Source organism: Crocodylus siamensis, chromosome 2 (assembly GCF_052110815.1).
Source record: "Crocodylus siamensis isolate JL-2025a chromosome 2, ASM5211081v1, whole genome shotgun sequence".
In the NCBI taxonomy this organism is placed as follows: domain Eukaryota; kingdom Metazoa; phylum Chordata; order Crocodylia; family Crocodylidae; genus Crocodylus; species Crocodylus siamensis.
This window is the reverse complement of record NC_143396.1, coordinates 214,784,354-214,809,564: the sequence shown is the minus strand read 5'-3', so window position 1 is coordinate 214,809,564 and position 25,211 is coordinate 214,784,354. Positions and strand designations below refer to the sequence as shown.

Here is a 25,211-nt window from a genome sequence, read left to right as displayed (position 1 = left end):
TGTGACCGTTATTCCTGGTCACTCCTGGCAGCGCACGGGGGAACAGGGACTCCCCCAATACCTGCTGATCCCCCCTGACCAGTTTGTAGCAGGCCACAAGGTCCCCCCTTAACCTTCTCTTGTGGAGGCTAAACAGGTTCAGGTCCCGTAGCCTCTCCTCATAAGGCCTGCCCTGCTGACCCCTGATCATACGAGTGGCCCTCCTCTGAACTCTTTCCATATTGTCCACGTCCCTCTTGAAGTGTGGCACCCAGAACTGGACGCAGTACTCCAGCTGCGGCCTGACCAGTGCCGCATAGAGGGGGAGGATCACCTCCCTGGACCTGCTCGAGATGCATCTGTGGATGCATGACAGGGTACGGTTGGCTTTCTTGACTGCCTCCCCACACTGCCGGCCCATGTTCATCGTGGAGTCAATGACGACTCCAAGATCCTTTTCCGTCTCCGTGCTGGCAAGAGGGGAGTTCCCCAACCTGTAAGTGTGGTGCCGGTTCTTCCTCCCCATGTGCAACACCTTGCACTTATCAGTGTTAAACCCCATCCTATTCTCATCTGCCCACCGTTGCAACCTGTCAAGGTCAGCTTGTAGCCTATTGCACCCTTCTAGTGCACCCACATCCCCCCACATCTTAGTGTCATCAGCAAACTTGAACAGGGTGCTTTCTACCCCCTCATCCAAGTCACTGATGAAGATGTTGAACAGTGCGGGCCCGAGGACCGAGCCCTGCGGAACCCCACTGCCCACATCCTTCCAGGTCGAGAAGAACCCATCCACTACCACCCTCTGGGTGCGGCCCTCCAAGCAGTTGGCGACCCATTTGACTGTGTGGGCATCGACACCACAGTCTCCCAGCTTTTTGATGAGGACAGGGTGAGAGACAGTGTCGAAAGCCTTCCGGAAGTCCAAAAAGACTACATCCACAGCAACCCCTGCGTCTAATGATTTGGTGACCTGATCATAAAAGGCCACCAGGTTGGTCTGACAAGACCTGCCACTGATGAACCCATGTTGGTTGCCCCTAAGCATGCATTCCCCCGCAAGGCCCTCCTGGATATGTGCCAGGATAATTTTTTCAAAGAGCTTACCCGGGATTGAGGTAAGACTAACTGGCCTGTAATTTCCCGGGTCCTCTTTTTTTCCCTTTTTGAAGATAGGGACCACATTGGCCCTCTTCCAGTCCTCCGGCACCTCGCCAGAGCACCACGAGTGCTCATAGAGCCGCGCCGGGGTCCCGCAATGACCTCGGCCAGTTCCTGTAGAATCCTAGGGTGAAGATCGTCCGGACCAGCAGACTTGAACACATCCAGCCTCTCCAGAAGTACCCTAACTCCTTGCTAACCCCTGGCCCAGGCGTGTCTCTCTCGGGGCCCGAGGGGGGCCCAGCAGGGAGGTGGCTGAACTGGTCCCTACTTAGGAAGACAGAGGCAAAGAAATCGTTAAATATGTTAGCTTTGTCATCTGGCGTGATGACTAAGTTGCCCATCGTGTCCTGCAGGGGCCCCACATTACCCGGGACCCTCTTTTTACCCCCTATGTATTTGAAGAAGGACTTCTTATTGTCCTTAATCCGGGAAGCTAGTCCTATCTCCAACTCTGCCTTGGCCCTCCTGACTGCCCCCCTACATCCTCGGGCGACTGTAACATAGTCCTTCTTGGTGATGACCCCATCTCTCCATTGGGTATATGCCTCCCTTTTAGCAAGGAGACATTCCCGGATGCTCTTAGTGAGCCATGGGGGTTTATGTGCCCTCCTGCTCCCTTTGACCCTTGTTGGGATTACCTCCCTTTGGGCATGGAGGATCGTCTCCTTAAGGAGCAACCACTCACCTTCGACATCTGATTCCCTTCCCCTCTGGGTCCTCAGCGCTTCCCCAACGATCCTCCTTAGCTTGTTGAAGTCAGCCCTCCTAAAGTCTAGGGCTGTTGCCTTGCTGCAGCCCTTTGCCACCTTACGCTGGATGGTGAATTCCAGCAAGCGATGATCACTGTCTCCCAGGTGGCCCATCACCCGCAGCCCCCTCACCAGGTCATCACCCGTGGCCAGCACCAGGTCCAACAAGGCGTCTCCCCTGGTGGGACTGTGCACCTCCTGGGTTAGATGGAGGTCCTGCACTCTGGCTAAGAACCGACGTGAGCGATCAGACTTGGCTGACTGCTCCTCCCAGCAGATGTCTGGGAAGTTCAGGTCCCCCATGATGACCACATCCTTAGCCCTCACTGCCTCTGTAAGCTGACCTAAGAATTCCTGGTCGAGCTCTTCTCCCTGGTTGGGAGGTCTATAGTAGACTCCCACCGTTAAGTCTCTCTCCCCTGGACTGCCTTTTACTCTAACCCAGAGCACCTCAGAGTGCCCCCCCTCTACCCCCTTGCTAATTAACGAGGAAGTATATTCCTCCTTGATGTAGAGTGCTACTCCTCCACCTTTCCTTCCTATCCTGTCCTTCCTGTATAGCCTATAGCCCTTGACACTCACCGCCCAGTCATGCGATGAGTCCCACCACGTTTCTGTGATCCCTACTATGTCAGGGCTGGTGACAGCTAGGAGGAGGGCGAGTTCCTCCTGCTTCTTCCCCATACTTCGAGCATTCGTGTAGAGGCATTTGAGGCCTCCAACGGTTGTGCCCACTGACCCCCTAGTCTCAGCAATGCCCCGTCCCCCATCGCTTACCTGTTTCTCCCTTTTGACCATTGGTCTGGGCTCGCTGGCTGTTGCTGGGCCTGGTAGTTCATCGTCTCCTCCGCCCTCATCTTCCCCCTCCCCCGACGAGCCTAGTTTAAGTTTCCTCCAAGACTAAAACTTACATAGAGATGCATCTCCTAATTTGAAAGCTGGGTGCATCTAGAAGATCCCCAATTAAACAGCAATTTGGAGAAATCAGAGATATATCCTCTGACATCCCTAAACCAATGATATGGGTGCTAGTGAGGGTATGAACAGGAACTAGATTAGTATTTCTCAAGTGGAGTACTGCCATGCCCTGGCATGCCAGGTGCTGAAGCATGTGTGACATTGGACCAAGAAGGATTGCAGCAGGATAGCTATTCCTAATAGCTAACCTGCCTTAGATTTACTAGATAAACCTAATTCAGGCAGGAGTTTCCCCTGCAGCCATAGACCTTCCCAGTTCAATCCCACATGTTCCTCCTGGGAGCCGAGGTGCACAGGACAATTATACCTGAAGGCAGCAACACAGCAGCCTAGAGATTTATTTGTGTGTTGTTTATGTTTCCCCAGGCTGTTGCACAGGACTAGAGTAGGAAAGGCTGTGGCAAGATGGGCAATCTTACCTGCATTAAGTTTTGTTGGATAGCCCTAATGCAGGCAGGAGTGCCGGCTTCTGCCACAACCACATCCCAATGTGGCTCCACATGGTACTGTTCCAGCCGACAGTGGTGATGGCAGTAGCATCCCAGTTGAGAACCACTGAGATAAGGTGAGGAAATATAACTGTGGTCCTCAACCAGAATGCCACAAAATTAAAAAAAGTAATGGAGAGGTGCCTTGGATCTAAAAGGTCTAAAACCCACTGCTCTAGATATACCTTGTTCAGCTGATCTCTTTCTAAAGCACCTATTCCTGTCACTGTCAGAGACAGGATACTAGGCTAAATGGACCATTAGCTTGACTCAGTATGGCTTATGTTCCTAAGTGTACCTGAGTATACTGGCTGTCAGTACAGGATCAATAGCTTAGCTAAGATATAGCTCCTATACTGACATTACTTTGATTCATCAAGACAAACAAAAAACTAGTACTCTTGTTTCCAAAATGATACCTTTTCCCAGAGCCTGACAAAGGGACTTTGAGCCCAAGAGCTTGCAGAAAAGGACAATTTTCTTGTGATTTTCTAGTTGGTCTAAAAGGTGTCATTTTGGAACCAAGAGTTCTAGTTTTTTGTATGTCTTTTTGTCTCAGACCAGCATGGCTACCAAGTACACCTTTGATTCACCAATTCACTTTATTTCAGTACTGAAAATCAGTGTTGCTAAACTGTCATATTATTAAATGATGATTAGCAAACTGATAGGTAAGGCATATCAGAAAGAGAAGTATTTGGCTACCCTGAAGGATAGCAGGGACAAAAAACCCAACAAAAATGTTGTTAGTCATTCATTCTTTCTATCCTTTACCTGAGCAGGATTTTCCCTAGGCAAGTATCCTAGTGTTTTATCTTCACTAATTTTCCATAAATACCCACTGAAATATTGTTTATCTTTAGAAAGACACTTTATCATTTTAATATGCTACCTGTAGTTTTCTTTTTAATATCATTACATTTTTCCTAATGATACCCATTAGATCATGTTAATCAGTCCTTCAGCCACTTTCAAATACCCATGCTAACATCTTTTGGTCCTTATTTAGACAAACTATATTACACGTTTCTTATAGTTATTCCCATTAAATCAATCCCATCATCCCGTATTGTGTTTATTTCTCTTTTCTTGATTTCATGTCGTTGGTGTTTCACCAAAATTAGAGGCCATCCTGGGTAAATCCCATTACTGATATAACTTTATAATTTAGGGAGTAGTCAACAGTATCTAGATTATCTATACAATAGAAGAATGTCCATGCTGAGGAACAGGCAATGGAAGAGCCTTGGGCCTAAATTGCACTTTACCAGAACCCTATTATCGAGGGTACTGAAATAAGCTTTTGTCCAGAAGTGAAAATAAAGGGTCATTTAAGAATGCCATGATTGTGGAAATCAAATACATTTCTTCTTCTGAGATCTTGAAAATGTTCTTGGATGTCATGTGAAAATACAACCTTCAGCATGTGAAAATTTCCAGCAGCCAATTAAAGTTGCTTCTGCTACTTTACTATCTAAGATACTATTGGAATGAATTTTGGCTTATGCACCACAAGCAAGCAAGGTAAGGAAGTACAGATTGGATGACTGAACTGTAAGGTGGATAGAAAGCTGTCTGGATTGTCAGACTCAACACATAGTGATCAACAGCTCAATATCTAGTTGGCAACCATTATCAAGTGGAGTGCGCTAGGAGTCGGTCTTGGGGCCTGTTTTGTTCAATTCCTTCATTAACGATCTGGAATAGGGGATGGAGTGCATCCTCAGCAAGCTTGTGGATGACACCAAGCTGGGGTGGGTAGTAGTTACACTGGAGGGTGGGACCTAGACAAATTGGAAGATTGGGCCAAAAGGAATCTCAGGACGTTCAACAAAGACAAGTGCAAAGTCCTTCTCTTAGGAAGAAAGAATCTCATACACAACTACAGGCTTGGGACCAACTAGCTAACCAGCCGCTCTGCAGAAGAGGACCTGGGCATTACAGTGGACAATACGCTGGATATGAGTCAACAGTGTGTCCTTGTTGCCAAGAAAGCTAACAGCATACTGGACTGCATTAGCAGAAGTGTTGCAAGCAGATTGAGAGAAGTCATTATTCCCCTCTCTTGTGCACTGGTGAGTCCACATCTGGAGTTCTGTGCCCAGTTTTGCCCCTCCCCTTCCCCTCAAACTACAGAAAGGATGTGGACAAGTTGGAGAGAGTTTAGTGGAGGCCAACACAAATGATGAGAAGGCTGGGGCACATGACTTCTGAGGAGAGGCCAAGGGAACTGGGCTTATTTAGTCTGCAGAAGAAAAGACTGAGGTAGATTTGATAGCAGCCTCTAGGTTCCAAAGAGGATGGGGCTGGACTGTTCTCAGTGGTAGCAGACGACAGAACAAGGAACAATGGTCTCAAGTTGCAGCAAGGGAAGTTTAGGTTAGATACCTTTCTCATTAGAAAGGTAGTAAAACTCTGGAACAGACTACCAAGAGAGTTTGTAGAATCTACATCCTAGAGGTTTTTAAGACCAAGATAAACAAAGTCTAGGACAGCAGTTCCCAACCCCAGATTGTGACCCAATTGAGGGTTGAGGATGTAATGCCAGTGGCACCACACAGAAAAGATGAATCATGCTGTGTGTTGAGAGCTCCCTCGCTCCTGGGCCACCACAACTGCTTACTTCCAGGAGCAGGGCATGGAATAAAAAGGTTGGGAGCCACTGGTCTAAGATGATCTACTTGGGGATGGTTCTGCTCTGAGCAGGGGGCAGGACTAGACCAGAAGTGGCCTTGGGGGAGGACAAACAGGGTAACCACCTGAGGCCCCACACTTTATAAAAATAAAAATTAATTACACTGAATATTTGTATTATTAATATTGTATTAAGATACTTTCATTGCAGTTTCATGGATTTGGGCAAAGTGAAAGTGAAATAAAAAATGTCTGACTTGCTTATAAGTCATGAAAATTAAGTTTCCCAAGTGACTCTCATGCCCAGGGCCCCAGCAACCCTAAAGCCACCACTGGACTAGATGAGCTCCTGAGGTCCCTTCCAACCCTAATTTTCTAATGTTCCATGATTCTGTAATTCTGTTGCACAGACCATATTCATTGGCAGATATAAAACCAAAACTTCTGGCACAAAAAGCACAAGATTTTTTCATAAGAAGTATTCCAGTACAGCAGTAGCCTAACTAGGGCAGTGTGAAGGAGGTACCAGACCTGGGTGCTGACTCAGGCTAAAAACAGGCAACCTGCTTGGTTCACATTTGAATGTCTTCTTTCTTACCAAACTCCAGACCTTACAGACTAAAAGGCCAGTTGTCCTGCATTAAGTACCTATGGATTATTTAAATTAACACTTTGCCTTGGAACAATTGTAGTTTATTCAACTTAATTGCCATTTAAGCCTAAGGTGTAAATGGCTGGGCTGTGTCTGCTTTGGTGTGAGTTATATCCTGACCTAATTAGGGACACATCAAACCAGTTTTCTAGGTTTTTCTGCCTTAGAGTGGAGTGTAGGGAGCTGGGCAGGCACAGCCTCATGCCCTGTAGTGTATTGACACAGGAGGGGACTAACAAAGTGAGTGGGATGCATCTCTGGCCACATGGCTTTGCCATGGGAAGTGCAGCCCTGTGTCTAGAAGTCTTTCTGGGAAAGAGGAGGGGGAAGGGGAAAGGAAGTAAATGGGGTATCAGAAGTGGCCCTGTGGAGTCTGCCCCAGCCAGGCTGCTGCATCAGCATGCACCAAGCCCATCCCTCAGGTACAGCAGCCCAGCTACCAGAGCCAAACTTTTGCTACTACAGCAGGTGTTGCTCAAGCACAGAGAGCAAGGGCAGTTCAGTTCCACTCCCCCTCCCTCTGCCTTCCCTCCTGGTCTCCTGTGGTCAATGTATTTACCTTCTCAGCCCACCACCTCTGCTCCGGGCATTGAAATATCTTGCTATGCCTGTACAATAGAAGGTGACATGACTGCATGAATGATACTAGGATATGACGGTAAGGATAATGTCTACATGGTAGAATGCATTGCTGGGTAGTGGCCTACATAGTTAGACCTAATTTGCCCGGCTACTTTGATTTCTCTGCCCAAATAGATCAGTGGTCTAGCATGGCTATAGTCCTTCCAGTAGTGAAACTATGTAGCAGTGCACTGTGCATGCACTGTTCTGTCTCTACTGTCTCTTTCTTCATAGTCATCTACTGTTTATTAAAGTTTGCTTTTTCTTTCCCACATGTTGCTTTCCCTTTCCTCCCATGTTCCCTTACCTCAGATGTTCAGTGTTGCACAAAATCCTCTATGTAGAGGTTAGAAAAAAAAGAATCATATGATTCTGATTCAATAATGCTTTTAATTATGTGAGAGATATAGGTTTTAGCCATGTTTGCCAACAGGCAAAACATTTGCAGAACTCTTCGCAGAGGTGGTATCTTTTATTAGACAACCTGAATAGTTGTAAAAGCTGGTTGATGTTAGTCCACTCACATAATATTTTGCACATGTTTAAGTGCTTTGGTGAATCAGGGCCTATTGAGGTAGCACACTAGAAAGCGAACCTCATATGACAGCCATCACCATGCCATTTTAAGTACAATTACAACTAGACAAGGGACAACAATATACCATTTTGCTGCATCTAGTTGTCCCAAACTTACTTTACTCAGCAGATCCATGTTAATTACTCATTTGGGGATCTGAAAATCTAAGTCTATTTTCACTCTTTTTCAGACTGATGACAGTAACGATGGTCACAGTGAAAACCAACTAATTGCCATTATTTTTAGAGTTTGTAAAAAAAAATCCCATAAAACTATCTACAAAATAGTATTTGTTTGTTTGTTTAAACTGAAAACAATCATTACAAATTTAGAACTGGGAAATTTGGCTCAGTATATATTTATCTGAAATCACAAAAATAGTTTAAATTAAAAATTAAAATCAAAATTCAGCTGTTGTTAACCACCTCTAGTTGTATCTGATTGCAGGCACATTAGGAAACGTGTACTTCTGCTGCTACATTTTGGGAACATTTGCAAAATTGTGTGTTTGGAATGGCCATTGCTATTACCATATGTAATATACTTGGTTGACAACATTGTTGATGACTAAAGCGCACGCAGGTTTCTCCGAAAACTATGTGTACCCCACAGAGCTAAAGAACAAAAAGTTATTGTCAGAAAAGTTAACAGATATGGTTCAAAGATATGAAAGGTGAAAATATGTTGAGCGATAGTTTTTCATAGTTACTCTTCTAAATATGACAGCATTTAAAATTTACCATCAACTTTTGTGTAGTACCACTAATGCACATAATAACTAGCCTTCATCCTTTCTTATAAGAAGATCTGAATTAAATATGTTTACAGTTGGCAGTAATCCTATGAGCACTACAGTACAGCATTGACATTAAGTACTTTCTTCCCCTCCTTTTATAGAGGATGATTACATGCTCACAATTTAAAAAGGCGTTTTACACATTTCAGCAGAAAATTGTAAGCCTTTATCTTTTGACAGCAGAAGGGAATTACTGTCCATTTAAGTATCCCTTGTATTTTGTCCAGATAAATGATTCAGAACTGCGATTTCATGATGTCTTTTGTAGATTTTTTTTAAGTGAAGAGGAATGTGAAAAAGGAAGTCATTTTAAAGAAAACACAAAAATACATGTTTTAAAGGAAGAATGATCCATTCAACTATATTTCTTTAATCCTTTTGTGTTTTTTCTTCTCTACATTATTACTATGGTCCTTCAGACAAGAAAGAAAGAATAAATAAGAGAACACTAGGTCAATGTCTGGGGTACTTTTTAATGATCATTCTTGTCCATCTATTGTTCCAGTGTTTTGCTAGTAATGGCTCAAAGCTTGAAATGCCTAGTAAGAACAAATACTGTGTTTTATGAGTGTAACCATTTAGCTGTGGTTTTTGACACTTATACACAGTTTACAAATCAGTTGTGCATGTAGGAGCCTGTACGTACGCACTGAGCATGTTTGTTTTGGTTGTAATCCAGCTAGGCAGCTATAAGACCAGATATCATTGCCCCATTTAGGGCTGGGTATGTCTTAAAATCTTAGTCACAAAGTAAGTAAGACTTGGTGTTGGGGAGGGAAAAGGAAGGGTTCTCACTTTTTTTTTCTCCCAATAACCTAATGTTTAGGATACTTGGCCAAGGAGTAGGAGACTTGGGTTCTAGACCACCCCTCTTCCAGAAGGATTGTGAACCTCTCCTGCTTCTCAGCAAAGTGCTAGAACTACCATACTACATGCTGGATATTTCCCAGATTGATTTCCATCTTGCGTTTTGAAGCTGGAGCACCAGGGAGCCAATCCACATCACCATATGAGAATTTGGTGGTGGGGAAGCTGGGAGAGGAAGGTTAAAAAAAGAGAGGCCAGAGGATCTATGTTTCAGTTAGATGGATTCTGTCCTGAGAAGGAGGGGGCCCTGGATTGTACTCTGGATCTGTGCTCCCAATGTGTCAGAAACTGTACCATTGTTTATCCATTTTATCAAACTCCTTATCTATTTTATTAAATTAATATTAAAGGTGAAACACAGTGTACCATCTTTAAGAGGAAGATGAGAAACTGCCCTAAACAATGTAGGCAAGCTTGTGGGGAAGCATGCCCATGGTCTGGTGTTTAGATCATTTTGCTCAGAATGAGGTTCAAATGCATTCTGGGTGGGTGGGTGGGTGGGTGATCTAGAACCTGGTTCTCGTACTTCCTGTGTAATTGCCCCAAACACAAGGAAATTGGACTAAAAGGGGGAATAAGTGTCATCCTTTCCTATTTTACTTCTGGCAGATATACCTGCAGAACAGGTATTCTGTTTCACTCCAGGGCAAAATAGTACCCCAAACTGTTTGGGGTGACAGCAAATTGGATAGATGGATATACAAAAATTGAAATTGGATGGGTATGTGTGTGTCATTTAGACACAGGCTATGAAATTGGATTCAAACCCTTGATTCTTACATAGGAAAATCTTTATTTATTGACTTTAATAAGACACAAATTTTCTCTCAAATCTACAGATTCTTATTCCAGAACCTATTCATTGGATCATACTAAATCTTCATACTTCAAGATAGTAGGAGTTTTTAAGTAAATATCAGAATTGCATAACACAGTGCTGCTAGTGCTTCTTCTCTAATGACTTAGTTTTTAAAGGTAGGTGCAAAGGACACTACTTAAAAATGCATGAGTACTTTTTCATCTTTGCCATATATGCTATTAAATCACTTGACCACAAGGTAATACCTTCTTAATTCATTTGCTCAGAATTCCAATTTAACTTGTAAACATTGGGTTCCACAAATGCATCAGCGGCTGTACACTTTATGGATAGATGGGAAGAGGGTGTATGCATATGAAATTTGGAACATAAATTGAACATTAAATTGTAATAGAAGTAGACTGAAATTTGAAAGCAAAGCTGCTTGAGATATCAGTTCTTCATTACTCAGATGAAAAGAAAGGCCTTTTCTTCAGTATGAGGACAGGCATCCTGCATATTTGACTTGCTGAACAGCAGAGGTGCACCTGACCATCCTTTGGGCATTCTTTAGGCTTCAGCTCCAAGCACATCATTCATTAGGTATTTCTCCAGCCCCTCTCATTCCACCCCACTCATCTTTTCTCACTTCAAAATAATACTGGACATCAAAACTTCACATAGGGCAAGGGGTTGGAGGAAATGTTTCATAAGTTGAGAAGATTTAACAGCATCATTTTGAGATAGGTGCAAAACTTGTTTAGTCTCTCATCCTGGCATGGCCTTCTTGTTTCGATATTCTTCTCTAACATGCTGACTACAGTGCATTTTTAGGGGAAAAAAATGTGTCAAGCACTGCTCTTGGAACCCATCCAGATTTATTTTCCCCTCAAGCTTGTAATAAACAGCTGCCAGATCTCCCCAGACATACAGCAGTGTTCACATCTCACACACACAGCAGGCACTGATGGTATGCTTGGTTAACTGCTTCAGTGAGGATCGTTCTAAAGATGCATGGAGAAACATCAAAGTCCACTCTGACCTTTCTCACTGCTAGGAGGAAGAAAAAAGCTGCCAAAGCTGCAAAAATGTCCCTGATTTATGCTTATTTCAGATGGTGATTTAAATAGCCAATTGTAGATGTTGAATATGCTGTGGATGAGACTGAACTCGCTTATCCTCTGCTTCTGTATTGAGGGGAAATATATGTACTTGCAGATTGCTAAAGCACTCTTTTCAGAGAGTTGACTTGATGAACATCTTTAATTTCTGGATTTTAGCCTGTCTCTCAAGTGTGCGGTAGGTTTTGTTTTGTTTTGTTTTGTTTTGTTTTGTTGGTGGACTGCTGAAATCCCTCAAGACTATTTTCAAAATCTCAGGAGTCTTGATCTTGAAATCAAGTATCTATAGCACCACCTCAAAAGTGATGTTGAAATGAATACAGGAGAAAACAGAAGAGCAGTGGATAGAATGCAGGCAGATATGGGGATGTTTATAAATTTAATCTGTGTTTTTCATTTCAAGAAGATCAAGTCTATACAATAGCCAGGTACTTACAGTATTTTATGTGTAGTACCACTTTGTCTTATAACCCTTATCAGATCACAGAAACTCAGCTAAAGTTAGGCTTTGGATATAGGGATACTTCACAAAAGAAATCTAAAAGCTTCTGAAAGAGACATACGGACCTCACTGGGCATGTTTACATGAGATGCTTACTGTGCATTAGCCTAATAACACTGCACAGTAGCATGGTAGTTAAAAACCATGCTAATAGCCTACTGAGTAGTGTTATTAGGCTAAAGCACAGTAACCATCACAAAATAACAATGCACTAGCACTACTGCACAATAACTCTAGTTACTGCACATTTAGTTAGTACGCTATTAAGCAGGTACTAAACTAAATGCATATTATCGAATGTGTTGACACACACACTAGGTGGCGCTCTTCCTTCTGATTCAGCACTTTGAATTGAAGGTCACTTAGCGTTAAAGCATTTTGAATGGAAGAAGATGCCATGAAACTTAGAATTTCTCATCATTACCTAATTTACTCTGAAGGATTCTCAATAGTAATTAATCATAACTAATCAGTACTTATCATAGAAACACTCTTCAAACTTTGGGCCATATCCTCAGGTGAGGTAAATTTGGGCAGTACTGGTAGAGTCTTTTGAGGTATGATGACTTGTATACAGTGAGAATCTGGTACACTATGGCAATTAATTTTTTTTTTAAATCCCTAATACTTCTATGCAACTTCCCTGTGCAGTATTTTATAGTGGTCATCCTTCAAATATATCTACCTTGTAAAACATCTTAAATAGTATTTACCTCTCTGAGGCACATACACTAAGAATCTCCTGCATCTTGTAGGAGGGATCTCTGAGTAATGTGCAACATAATGCAGAGCGCCACCAAAAGTGCACTATTCTTTTCTCCTTCCACAGTAATATGCTATTTCTTAATCTTCTGCATATACGTAGTCCATTTCTTTCCATATCTTCTGACTGCCCCGACTTGCCTAACAGCTAGTTAAAAGCTAGTTCATTTTTAGTCAGGGTACCTCTAAGAAAAAGGAACAGATAGTGTCCTTGCCATTCTCTCACACTGTGATCACCTCTGCCAGAGATGCATTCTGCATTTCAACAGAGAACTCACTTTGTCTCTGAAATGTAACAGAAGACAGAGTACATTCTATGTTCATCTAGCTGCTGATGTAGTAGGAGACCTTATATCAACTATATGAACATATTATCCATATATATACAGACATATTGTAGCACCGGGCATACATGGACAGGGTTCTTAGAGTCTGAGTTAAATGGGTTGTGGTAAAAAGTGTGTGTGATCAGGGTTTAGGTTTGATACAGATATTATACTGTAATTATAGCTGCTAAAATACTTTAGGAAGAAATTAATCATATGCATGTATAGTGGTCATCATCAAAATGTCAGTGCTTACAAAAAATTATCATTAACCAAAGTTAATTCCTATTCCACAGAGGCATATAGCAGTGTCCTGGGAAACCATATGTCATGACTTTAAAAAAAGGCTAACTTTATCAAGTTGTAATTATTGGACTCATCTGCTTTATTATATCAGTTGTTTTTTCTTGACTCAGTGGATGTGATGCACCATTGTCTTCCATAAATAGTTCTTGCCCTAAAGGTCTGTAAAGGTGAAAGAAAAGGTGAATGAACCTTAAGTCTCTTCTGAGCTTTTCTTTGGCCTATTAATGTTGCCCTGCAGGGAAAATAATCAAAGAACTTTAATAGAATACGGTGGTTCAGAGAGGAAACATGACAGCAGTACATTACTGCATATTGAATTTAATGAGCTTCTTAGCACTATGTGAGTGAGTCTTTGAAATAGAAGCTATTCAATTTAGATCCTTTTGATTATAATTCAATCATTTTACATTTTCCACAGGGGGCAAGTTTAATTTTAATTAATTGACACTTGTAAGGAAAGGTGATAGCATTTAATATATGGTTATTTTCAACTCAGATTTCAAAATGGTCACATACTTTTGATGTGCATTAAAAATGGCAGCACTTCCTCTCAAGGTTTTTTTTTTTAACATATACCAACGCACTTCCTGTTTCTTACTCAAAAATACAGTTATCTTTATGAAAATGTCTGTATACTCTTAGTTTCCACAATGGCAACTGAAAGACCAAATTGCAAGTTTACATAACACATGCCAACATTTTATCCCCCTAGTATAGTCAGACAGGGGAAAAGTGCCAGACCATATCATTATGATGGGATACACTTATACTTAATAAATAGCTGTCATTTGTTTTTAGGTATCTGCAGACAGATTTCAACTGCTATTAATGGTGGCAGTTATACATTGATATAAAATGCATAAGGATGAAATAAAAAGTCAATTTCTGTGGCTGATGGGTTTTATCCATTGCATACCATGAAATGTTTTCACTTGCAAATAATTCACCATGATTATAATATATCACTACTAACTGTTATTTCATATTTGTATTTGTTTAGCAAATGCCATTTTTTCATAAGGTAAGGATTTTTGTAGGTGGTATCTTGTATTGGATCAACTGTATAGTTGGGAGGGATATAGATAAGCTTTTAGGTACCAAGTACCTTCCTCATAGATATTCTCAAGATATCACCCTCAAAAATCTGTGCCTCTCTCATTTTTCCTTGACCATCATGGTTACTATATCAAGCCAACACTACCAGTATTTGCAATAATGATTTACAAACAAATCTGAAAGGAAACGCTTCTGTGTAATTCATAGGTCCATAGTTTGGTATGGCACAAGGCGTGTTAATTTCCCTCTCAGTCTTCCTCCATCCTGTGCTTATTCTGCAACTTGCTCTATCAGAGTGTACTATAATAAAGAACTGCTCTCTTTCTCTTACACCGGAGCTCCTTAATAGGAACCTCCGGGCTGCATACCTCCATCCCCAAAGTTGAAGAAGTTGTTCCCTAGCTTTCCCTGCTGCTGGAAATTTAGTGATCCACAGAAATTGCAGAAGAGACATCAATACTGCCTGGATTTAGTTGGGCAGAATCTGCTGCCTAATGATCTGCCACCTAATGAAGCTATCAAATGCGTACATAAGTCATTTCAGTGTTGTTAGATCTTAAACTAGAATGAAAGAAAACTAGCATTCATAAGGATACTGGATGAAGCTAGGGCATGACCAAAGCAGATATCTTACTCTGGAAAAGTGATCAAAGTATATAGATGGAATCTAAATATCCGAGGCACATTTCCTTTTATTTAGTTTTTTTTTTTTTCCCCAGTCAGATTTGGGCCTGCCTAATGATTTCTTGCAGAAGGCTAGTTCAATTAATTATTGAACTATTTTCATCCTTTTGAAATACCTCCAATGAGGAAATTATTTATTTTTGGTACGGTTTAATCTCCATTTTCCTTGGGAGTTGCAGTAAAAAAGCTAATGATTTAGGCCCACAATTTGGCATGTCCATTTTTTGGAGGTGCCTTAATTTTGAGGTGCCTGATGGAAAGCACAAAGAGCATTGTTTTTCATGTTCACTGTCTTAATCAGCCACTTTCATTTAATATCAGTGGAATATACAGGTGAACCTCATCTCTGCAAATGATTTCCTATATCTGTCAATTTAGGTGCAAAATCCTCTATCACTTTAAAAAAAAACCTTCAGATTTACTGCCGATTGAGATTGCATCAGTCTCTTACCTTTACCAATGATCCTTCTCTTTCTAGGTGGGTGTTATGGTGTAATGAATCATGTGGGACTGATGCTTAAACTGTTTCTGTTCTGGGGGTGAAAAAAGGACTTCAGTCTCAAGGCATATCAAGCCACTCTGAAATTCAGATATTTTTACAATTATTATTTTAGCTCTGTGAATCATTCTGTATATGTCAGAGTATATGCAATAAATAGATAATGCATAGCTAAAGTGTTGAAGGGTGATACTTGAGATGCACTGCTAGCAGTTAGTTCCTCCACATAATTTTGTAGTGATATTTCTAGGCATGTGAAAAGCAATGATTCAAGCTTAGTTAATAACTCCTTCAATTTTGCTTATTTGCTGAAGATGTTAAAGCCTGTATGACTGCTGTACCAGATCAGATCACTAACGTACCAAGTCCAGTATTCTGAATCGACTTACAGCTAGCCTATAATACCTCAAGAGAAGGTGATAAACTCTTTATCACTTCAAAATGAAATTAACAAACACTCCTGGAGGGGTACAAACTCTGTCATTCTGTCATTTTAGCTGACTTCCTCATTTTCATTTTTCCTTTCTTGACCCATAACGCAATATTGAGAGGGAGAGGCGCTAGTGAAGGCAAACATTCCTTCCAGATCCTTTTGGATATTAGCTTCCACTTTATAGCATGGCATTTGTTGACTCGTGTCACAGCATGCAAGACTATAACTGTAATTATTTCTATAATTATTCAGGACTTATAAGTATCTAGTCACAATATCAATCTTGATTGCATCATCCAGCAGTGAGTTCCTCCAGTTTTGACTGTGCTTTCTGTGCTCACCTCCTGAGGTGAACTAACTTAGATTGGGCATACCATTTTTGAGTGATTTGAGTCCTGCAAATGCCTACACAACTGACCATTTAAACTGAGCTAACCTTGTTCAGGGCTAGCAAGGTTTTAATGCAGATATAATTTGAACTCTTACCTGTGCACAAGATTCTTTTAAAAGTCAGGAGTTAGACGTATTAGTGGAAATGTCTCCACTTGTCGTGTGCTTCACTTAAGCAGAAAGGACTTCTTGTTGATTTAGGGTAATACCTTAAGAGTACAGCACCAGAAGAATCTTATTACTTCTGGAGAGCAGGAATGATTGTTTTTATTTCAGAATAACACCGATCAGTAGAACATAATTTGCAGCCATTTCAAGACCATGTATTTTATAAAGTCAATAAGAGAAAGTAATGTGGATGAATGCACCAAACAGTTACCTGGGGAGAGAAAAAAGGAATTCACAATTCAAATCCCCCAGCAGTGTTTATCATTTGTTTCTTCAATTTTACAATCTCTTTTATTGTCTACATTCAGGTCCATGCCTTATGTTTCAAATGGTTGTTTTCTGTCTTTTATTCCATCAATATTATATTTTGTGTGGGAAACAAAACAGAAGAAAAATGCATTAATAACTGCTCTAGTTTTTTTGAAACATGTCAGTGTTCCTTATTAAATATCTTGAAACGGTACCAGTTCATCCAAAGTATGTGATGTGCAAAGCAATGTAGCTGATAGGCATTGAGATAAAGTCTTTAACCAGAAAACTCAATTGCTTTTTGTTGTTTTCTTCTGGTCATAAAATGACTGGGTATCAGCAGTGTACATCTCACAACACAAACCGATACAAAGAATAAGGTGTTTAGAACTGAAGAATACTAATAATACAGTTAGCCCAAACACAGTGGGCTTTTGGGCACTGAAATCCCCCTAATTTCCCACGAGTGTAGATTTTGTTATTATGTCATTTCAGTTCATCTTTTCATTTTTGTTTTTCCCTCTCTGACCACAAGACATTGCTCTCCGCACAGCCTAGCCCTCTTTTGGGGGGGGGGGTAGGGGGGCTACAGGCATTCTTTAATCAGATTCAGAAACTGCCTTGAATAACTGTTTCCAACAACCTATTTCTAGAGGGTCGATTTGCTAGACTGGTGAACATCTGTTTGCTATGATATTGCTATCAGTGTACTTGTCTTGTTATATTCAATTAGCAGAGAAGGGGCCTGTATCGTGTAGGTAAGGTGGTGAGGATTGAGTGGGTATGTAGGTTCTTTTTCTTTGTTTTGTTCACAGACTTGAGACTTTCATTGACTTCCCTAGAACAGATAGCCATTCTGTTCTTAAAGAAACCGTAAAGGAGATCATGTGGGCGTGAATTTAAGGAACGTCAAGTTAGCTGTAGCAGACAGCCCTTAGAAAGTTCACAGATTTTCTCTCTCTAATTAAAAATAAGTTTAGACCTTCTGAAATGAAAATCAAGTTCAGCTATAGCCCTTTCAGCATCAAATAAATGTTCACTTTTTGTTAGTTGTGAGCAAACATTTACACAAACATACCCTTTTCACATAAATGCCTAAGGATTCTTCAACCATATGCATACCTCAATTACTATTTGGGCTGGGGACCTGTGTACCATTAAGGCTACTGACATTTGCTAATCACTGGGCATTTAATGTGCAATTAATGCACAGAAAGCCTACTCCACAGTAAAAAACTGCATAGTAAGCTTGCTGTGAGAGCACATCTACATGTGTACCCTTTGGGTGCAGTTCGGCACAGGGAACCACCTACCCTGCTCTCTTGCCACATGGCAACCAGGGGGATTTCTAGGCTCCCTTGGTTTCCAGCCCCATGTTGGCAAGGGACACTGGGGTCAGGCCTGGTATTCGGGGGGCAGCTGTTTCCCACCCCGAGCCCCAGGGCTGAAAAAGTGTCCTCTTACCACTCTTTCCCAGCCCCCTGCCTCAATCAGCTACCTGGGGCAGGGGGATGGGAAAGAGCTCTCCCCTACACTTCCCTCCCCTCCCCTGTCTTCCCCCCTCCCACTTTTTTCCAGCCCACTGCTCAGTAGGCTGGTGGGGCAGGAGGCTGGGAAAGAGCTGTTAGGGAGAAGACTCTTTCCCAGCCCCCTGGCCAGGCTTTCCAGAGGGGCAGGTGGCAGTGAACTTCCAGCTAGGTGAGGGTTGCCTGCCCAGCCAGAGGCTCACTGCCAGCTGCCCCACTGACAGGACAACTCTCAGTCACCCCTGGGTGAGCAGGGAATCCCTGTCCAGGCAGGGGGTCGCTGCCAGCTGCCCCACCAGTGAACAGTTCCCACCCAACCCCTGGCTGAATGGAGAAGAAAGATCTCCCTAGTTGCAGCACTGTTCAGCTCTGTGCTTCAGTGTGTGTATGTGTGTGGGGGGGGTGGGGGTATGTGGGGGGTGCAGTCCCTGCACTGATCAATCTCCAGCTCCTGTGGGGAGCTGAGCAGTGCCAGGACTGAGGCCCCTGCTGGTGTGGCTGACTGGGAGGAAATTTGCTCCTGGTCACTATCTGCACAAACTTTACTGCACCGTATTTATTGTGCAGTTAGTTTAGTACCTGTATTTACAGGTACTATCTAACTGCACAGTAGAGTAATTTACGGTGCAGTAGCTTATGTGCATGGTTATAAGGTGATGCTTTACTGTGATGTAGATTAATTTACTGTGAAGTAAAGCATCTTGTGTAGACACACCCACTATTTATCAATTCTGCTTAGAAAACCTGCCTTCAGCAATAGGTTAAAGCAAAGAGCACTTCCTCTGCCATTTTTTCTTTAAGATCATCAGGCATGAGAATGGTTCTTATAGCACTTAGACTGACAGGGTTGAAGTAGATCTCAGGAGTGATCTAGTCAACCACCCTGCCAAGATGTTGCATTCACTGTTCCTAAACTATCTCAGACAGATGCTTCAGACAGAACATTATTTTAAATAGAAAAATGTTAAAATGTTAGGAAAAAAGCACTTGAAATTTTTCAGTGAAGGAGAGTTCACATTTTCTCTGGGTGTCTTATCTCATTGTCCAATTTTTTTATGGTTAGGAAGTTTTTTTCTGTGATTTGTCTAAATCTGCTTTGCCATAACTTAAACCATCTGCATGTCCTGCCATCCTGGGCAAGGGACAACATTATGTTCTCCATTTTCTTTAAGGCAGATTTTCAAACATTCAAAAACTGCTATTGTCTCTTCCATTAATCTCTTTTTCTCCTTTCTTTTAGTTTTGTCTGTCCTTCCTCATATGACTTGCACTTCAGCCCGTTTTCTTTCGTCTTTTTTATTGACCTCTGGATTCTCTCCGGTTTTTCAAAATTCTTCTTAGACTCTGGTGCCCACAACTGGATTGTGTGTGTATGTGTAAGAATCATGTTGCTAACTCATTTCAAATTTATGATCCACAATAATCCCCAGATCCTCTTGACAGTATTTCCATCTAGCCAGTTATCCCTATTTTGATTTTGTGCATTTGATTCTTCTCCTGTGTAGGCAGCACCTAACATTTGATTATTGCTGAATTTCATGTTATTGCCTATATTTATTAAGAATTTATAAAGAGCTCTTTGAACTTTAACCCCATTCTTCAGTGTGTTTAAAACTCCTCTCAGTTCTATGTCATTTGCAAATTGCATGAGTCTGCACCCTATGCCTTCATCTAAATAATTAATAAAAATGTTAAAAAGCACTAGACCAAGATCAGAACCCCATATAAACTCATTTGTGACCTCTTTCCAGACTAATATCAAACCATTGATAGTTAATAGAGAAAACAAAGGGGGAAACAATAAAATCCACAAAGAATATTTTTTACCATTCTACTTTCACTGTCAGGTGATCAGTAAAAGAAAATGCATGAAGTGTTATAACAGCCACTCAAAGTGCATGTACATCATTGTATCCCTTTATAATAGCGCACATTAATAAAGCAGGGAATAATGAGGAATGACTTGCTGTAGGAGTTACGCAAGTAAATAACCATATAAGCTGGAATAATTGTAGGATTTCAACTGCAACTCTTTCAAGGCCATTTTAGGACTATTTACAATTTAATAAAAGCAGCACAATTGCTCATAATTTTTTGTTTTCGGGGGGGGGAAAAAGGTTGTTAAAATGACCACTTCTTGGTTTGTGAAGTAAACATTATACTTAAATATCAAATCCTACAAGCATCAAAATAGAAGTTGCTGAAGGATAGTGTACCTTATTGTGACAGCTGGTTATAATGCTAATCTAGAAGTATCCATCCTGCAGAGGATAGATACTAACTGTAACGTAGCCCATCAGGTAAAAGCCTACTATTTAGGAATTGAGTTATTTGGGAAATTTTCAACAAAGCTTATTTTTGTCATATGAATACAGATCATTGAATGCAGGCCTCCTTAAGGTTGAAGGCAAGCATTTTATATCACTGCTTTCATAAAGAATTCATAGAATCATAGGGGCGGAAAGAAACTCAAGAGCCATCTATTCCACATTCCTGTGGACACCCAGAATTATAAAATGTGGGTAAACATATTTTGTAATTGGATTAAGCTCCATTTTAACAGCAATTAGGTTTTCATTTGTTTGTTTTTGTCCCCCACTAATTCTATTAGAAGTCAGTTCCTTAAATTCACCAATCTTTATTTCTAACATATACATTCATGGCTATCTTATACCCATTTCTTCATCTGTCAGTGTTATCCTTTTCTTAAATATTTTCCTCCCTAGAGTTTATTCCACTCATCTATTTATAGTCATCAAACATTTTTCCCCTTAGCCTTCATTTTGGTTAGCTAGAAAAGCTAAGCTGTTTAGTCCTCCCTATACTTGTTCCAGTTTGAAGTCACATTGGCTGACCCTGGATAGCCAACACTGTACACAGCATTGCACATAAAATTTCACTGGGGCATTGCTCAATGGCATTAATATTTCCCTATCCCAAGTGGAAAAACCTCACCCAGTGTATCCTAGGGTTACACAGTCATATGCAAATAGTTCAGAGATCCTATGACTAGGGGTCTTGTCGCACATCCACTTGCAAAGGTTGTAAATCATTAGAATATAGTGACCTATTAAAGCTAGTGTGATAGCCTTTCTGCAAATGAAATGAGGGGCATGTGTGCATGACACTTTAAAGTGGGCTAAATGCTTTTACATGTTTTAATGGTGTTGGTGTTTGCACACTTCTGTAGTGTATTGCATTGTGGTGTATTGCACATTAATTACAGATGCTGTAGCAAATGTGGTGGTGTAATGTGCCTTAAATGACTGGGGCACAGCAAACTAAAACTCCTGCAAGGAGTTTTAGTTTGCTGCCCCTACGGCTGTGAAGTGAAGCCCTGGGCTCTGTGCAGTTCAGGGGGTCTGCAGGAAGCCCTGCAAGCAGCCTGACGGCAGCCTGGAAAGCCAGGCTCTGCCCCTTCCCCCCACCAGGTTCTGCCTGCCTGCCTGAGCTGTGTGGTGGCCTAGTGCTTCCCTCCACAGCTGCAGTGCCCCCTAGGACCACCTAAACCGGGTGCCTTCCAGTTGGGTACCACCTGGGGCTGGGGGCACTGCTGCAATGGAGGGAAGAATCAACCTACCCAGTAGCCCAGGGACTGCTCCACCCACCAGCAGCTCACCCTGCCCTCCCTGCTGCTGAGGAGGGAGGTAAGTCAGCAGGGTGCGTGCACGACGCGGGAGTTTAAAGGGCCCTAAATTGAAGAGGTGTTTTTAACAACCCACTGCCTCAATTTAGGGTCCCCGTTTTGTCTACACACACCCTTAGGAGATAGCCCTCTCCTGAAAGGTAACAATTTCGCAATGATATGAGAACATGTACCATGCTAAACTGCTTGAACATGCATCTGCTTATGTTTTATCTATGCGTAGTGTTAAGTTAAACATGTGGCACCATATACAATCACCTATCTCTTCTCTCATCATTTATAATTTAATATTATCCTAGTTTACAGCAGAAAAAAATTGTTGCTAATCCCTAAATGCCTGCACTTTGTGCTGATACATATCATCCTATTTGTTCTCATGCCATCTATTTTTTTCCTGGGTAATTTTTTAGAGCTTTGATACTCTTGTATTGATCATGTCTTCCAAATTTTGTGTCATGACATTGTTTTGTTACTCTGGGCTAGAATCATTAATTAAATATTAAATGAGGGCATTCCACGACTGATTTTTGTGGATATCCACTATGATCTTGTCTAATAATTCCCCTTTAAAATAATCCTTTATTATCTCCCTTTATGGCAAGTTCAATATCTGCTTTTCATTTCTTGTACTAATTTTCATCTTCTCCAATTTATCTCGTAATTTCCCAGATGGTACCATATCAAATGCTTAAGTAATATCCAGAAATATTAGATATCTCTGTTTCTTTTGTATAGAATAATCTGTGATCTATTCAGATTAATCTGGTATGATCTGTTTTTGGTAAATCTGTGTTGAATGTTATCCTTTTTTTCCTGTTTATATCCATTTATATCCATTTTTCCTTCAAAATCTGTCATTAAAGCCTTGCATAAATTCGAATCAGACTAACTGGTTCACAGTTGCCTGGATCACTTTTTCTTTCATTCTTAACTAGAAAGTATATTGACTCTTCTCAAATGATCTGGCAGCACCTCTCAGGTGACAGATTTATTAAATGTCCTTGCTAAGAGACCTGAAATTTAATGTCCCATTTCTTTCAATATTCAGGGATGGAGATTATCCAGTCACAGTGACTTGATCCCATTAAACTCTTTCAATATTGCTTTTACCCTGGATGTTGTAATTTCAAGTTCTGTACCCTCATTCCTGTTAGCTATCCTATCTTTGTACTATCCACATTATTGTCCTTATTGAAAACTGAGATCAGTGTTCATTTAATTTGGAGGCCATACCTAGAAAGGTTTAACATAACTGGTCTTCTGCCATTTCTCAATTTACCCCTGGCCGTTAAGTTGCAGGTTTCTTTGCTTCTTATTCTTTTTACTCTCCATTCCTTGTAGGCCCTCTGCTGAGGTGTTGATTCTCTCAACTTGGTTTTCAAATTCTCCCTACATTTTCCCCTCATTTTCCTTGGATACAAATTCTAAGCCTCCCAAATATTCCAGCTGAACTCCTCAGTTCAGTTGGCTGAGAAAGTTGCTTGATTTCTCAGAGCTTTCTATTTTAACATTATTAACTTGTGATCATCTACTCTAAGGTTACTTCTTATAGTCAGTTCTTCCATAATATTCTTAGTATTTATCAAAGCAGGTGTAAAATAATACCACTTCTGGTTGTTTCAGTGACTATTTGGTGAAAAAAAATCTATTGTCTATCACATCCAGAAATATCTGAGCTGCATTATTAGGATTTGTTACATACTCTATATCTGAGAAGCTTGTCTCAAATAATGATGTTTGCCATTAGTACTCTATTAATATTGAATATGTTCCTGTTCTTATCCAGTTATGACTCTCGTGGTCTATTCAAGACTCCCAGTTCTAGGATAAGAAAATTATTATTTTTTAAACCTAGTAGTTTTCATTGAAATGAATCCACTTCAACAAACTTTTTTGCCAGGAAAGTTTTTCAGTTTCAAAATGGTTCTGGTCAAAACAAGAGACTGACTTACTCCAGAATAGCCAGGTAATTATTCTATTCATCTAAAATCTTAGAAATCTGTGTTCAATCCCTGTTCTTCCTTCTTATGGTAGGGATTTGACTCTGGGCTTCCCCATCCCCATCCCAGACAAGTGTCTAGTTTTTGGACCATTGAATATTCTTTCCTATGCATGTGTGTGTCATATTTTTCCACATAAGTAGGGACCACTGTAATTCAGGCTCCAGTGGGGGGTGAGAAGACAGTGTGAAAGCAGACTCCCTGCAGGCTTGCTGGAGCCAATTTCAGGTATTTTTCAGGGCAGGTTCTTCCATGCCTCTAGCTGAGGGAGCCCACCTGGGGCTGAATATTGAACAGCAATACACAGGCCGTTCTTCAGCTGTTTAAAGAAAGTAAAGCCCACCACGTATTAAGCAACAACTTTTAAGTAAATCTCACCACTTAGAATTATTAATGAAACCATAATAAATAAACTTTGTTAAACAACTTTTATTGAATGCTAACTTTCATAGAACGCTGCCCGTCAGGCAAAGTCCACTGCTGCAAAATCCATGTCAGTGATTGAATGCGAGCATGGAGCAGCCTCTTACATTTCCTAGTGACATAGCTTGTCATTGTGGAGTGAACACTTGGCCAGAAACAGATATGGTACACTTCATCCACCAAATTTGGAACTGTGAGGTAGGGCTGTGTGACGCTTTGGTCGCTGATTTGATTTGGTGGAGATTCAGCCCGATTCAACAGCCAAATCTCTGAATCTGAATCAAATCAGGAGACCCTTTAATCTCTCTGAATCAAATCAGAACCCTTGTAAATGCTGAGATGCTGGAGTGGATGGAGTGTCCCGTGGGAGCATGGGGAGAGGGGGTGCTCCAAAACAGTTCTGGTCCACTTCCAGGTCCACTGCAGAACATGTGGGGGACCCCCCTCCCACCCTTCTCTCAGTGACTGGCGCCTCCTGGGTTTGGGGGGGACACAGCCCCCCCCCATGGACAATCACTGAGCTGGGGGAGCATGGGACCCAGAAATGAACCAGAAGTGCTTCTGGTCCATTTCTGGGTCCGCTACCGAGCACACAGGTGTGGGGTTTGTGGGGAAGAGGCGCGCTCCTGTGGGACTTTTCATCTGCCTCATGATCTCAGTGTTCACGAGCCACAGCTGGTACCTTGAGGTATGTAAAAAAAACATTTAAAGCTGTGTCTATTGCTGAATCGCTGATTCTCCAAATCAGCATTGAATCTTCAGATTCAGATTCAGCCAAATTGAATCTGGACAGTGATCTGAATCAGTTAATCAAAT

The 25,211-nt window shown here is 41.4% G+C and overlaps 1 protein-coding gene across 1 annotated transcript in view; it reads left to right on the top strand.

Moving 5' to 3' along the window:
* The window catches only part of LRRC4C (leucine rich repeat containing 4C), an 826,012-nt gene that overhangs the window by 424,812 nt on the left and 375,989 nt on the right, over positions 1-25,211 (top strand). The window lies entirely within an intron of this gene.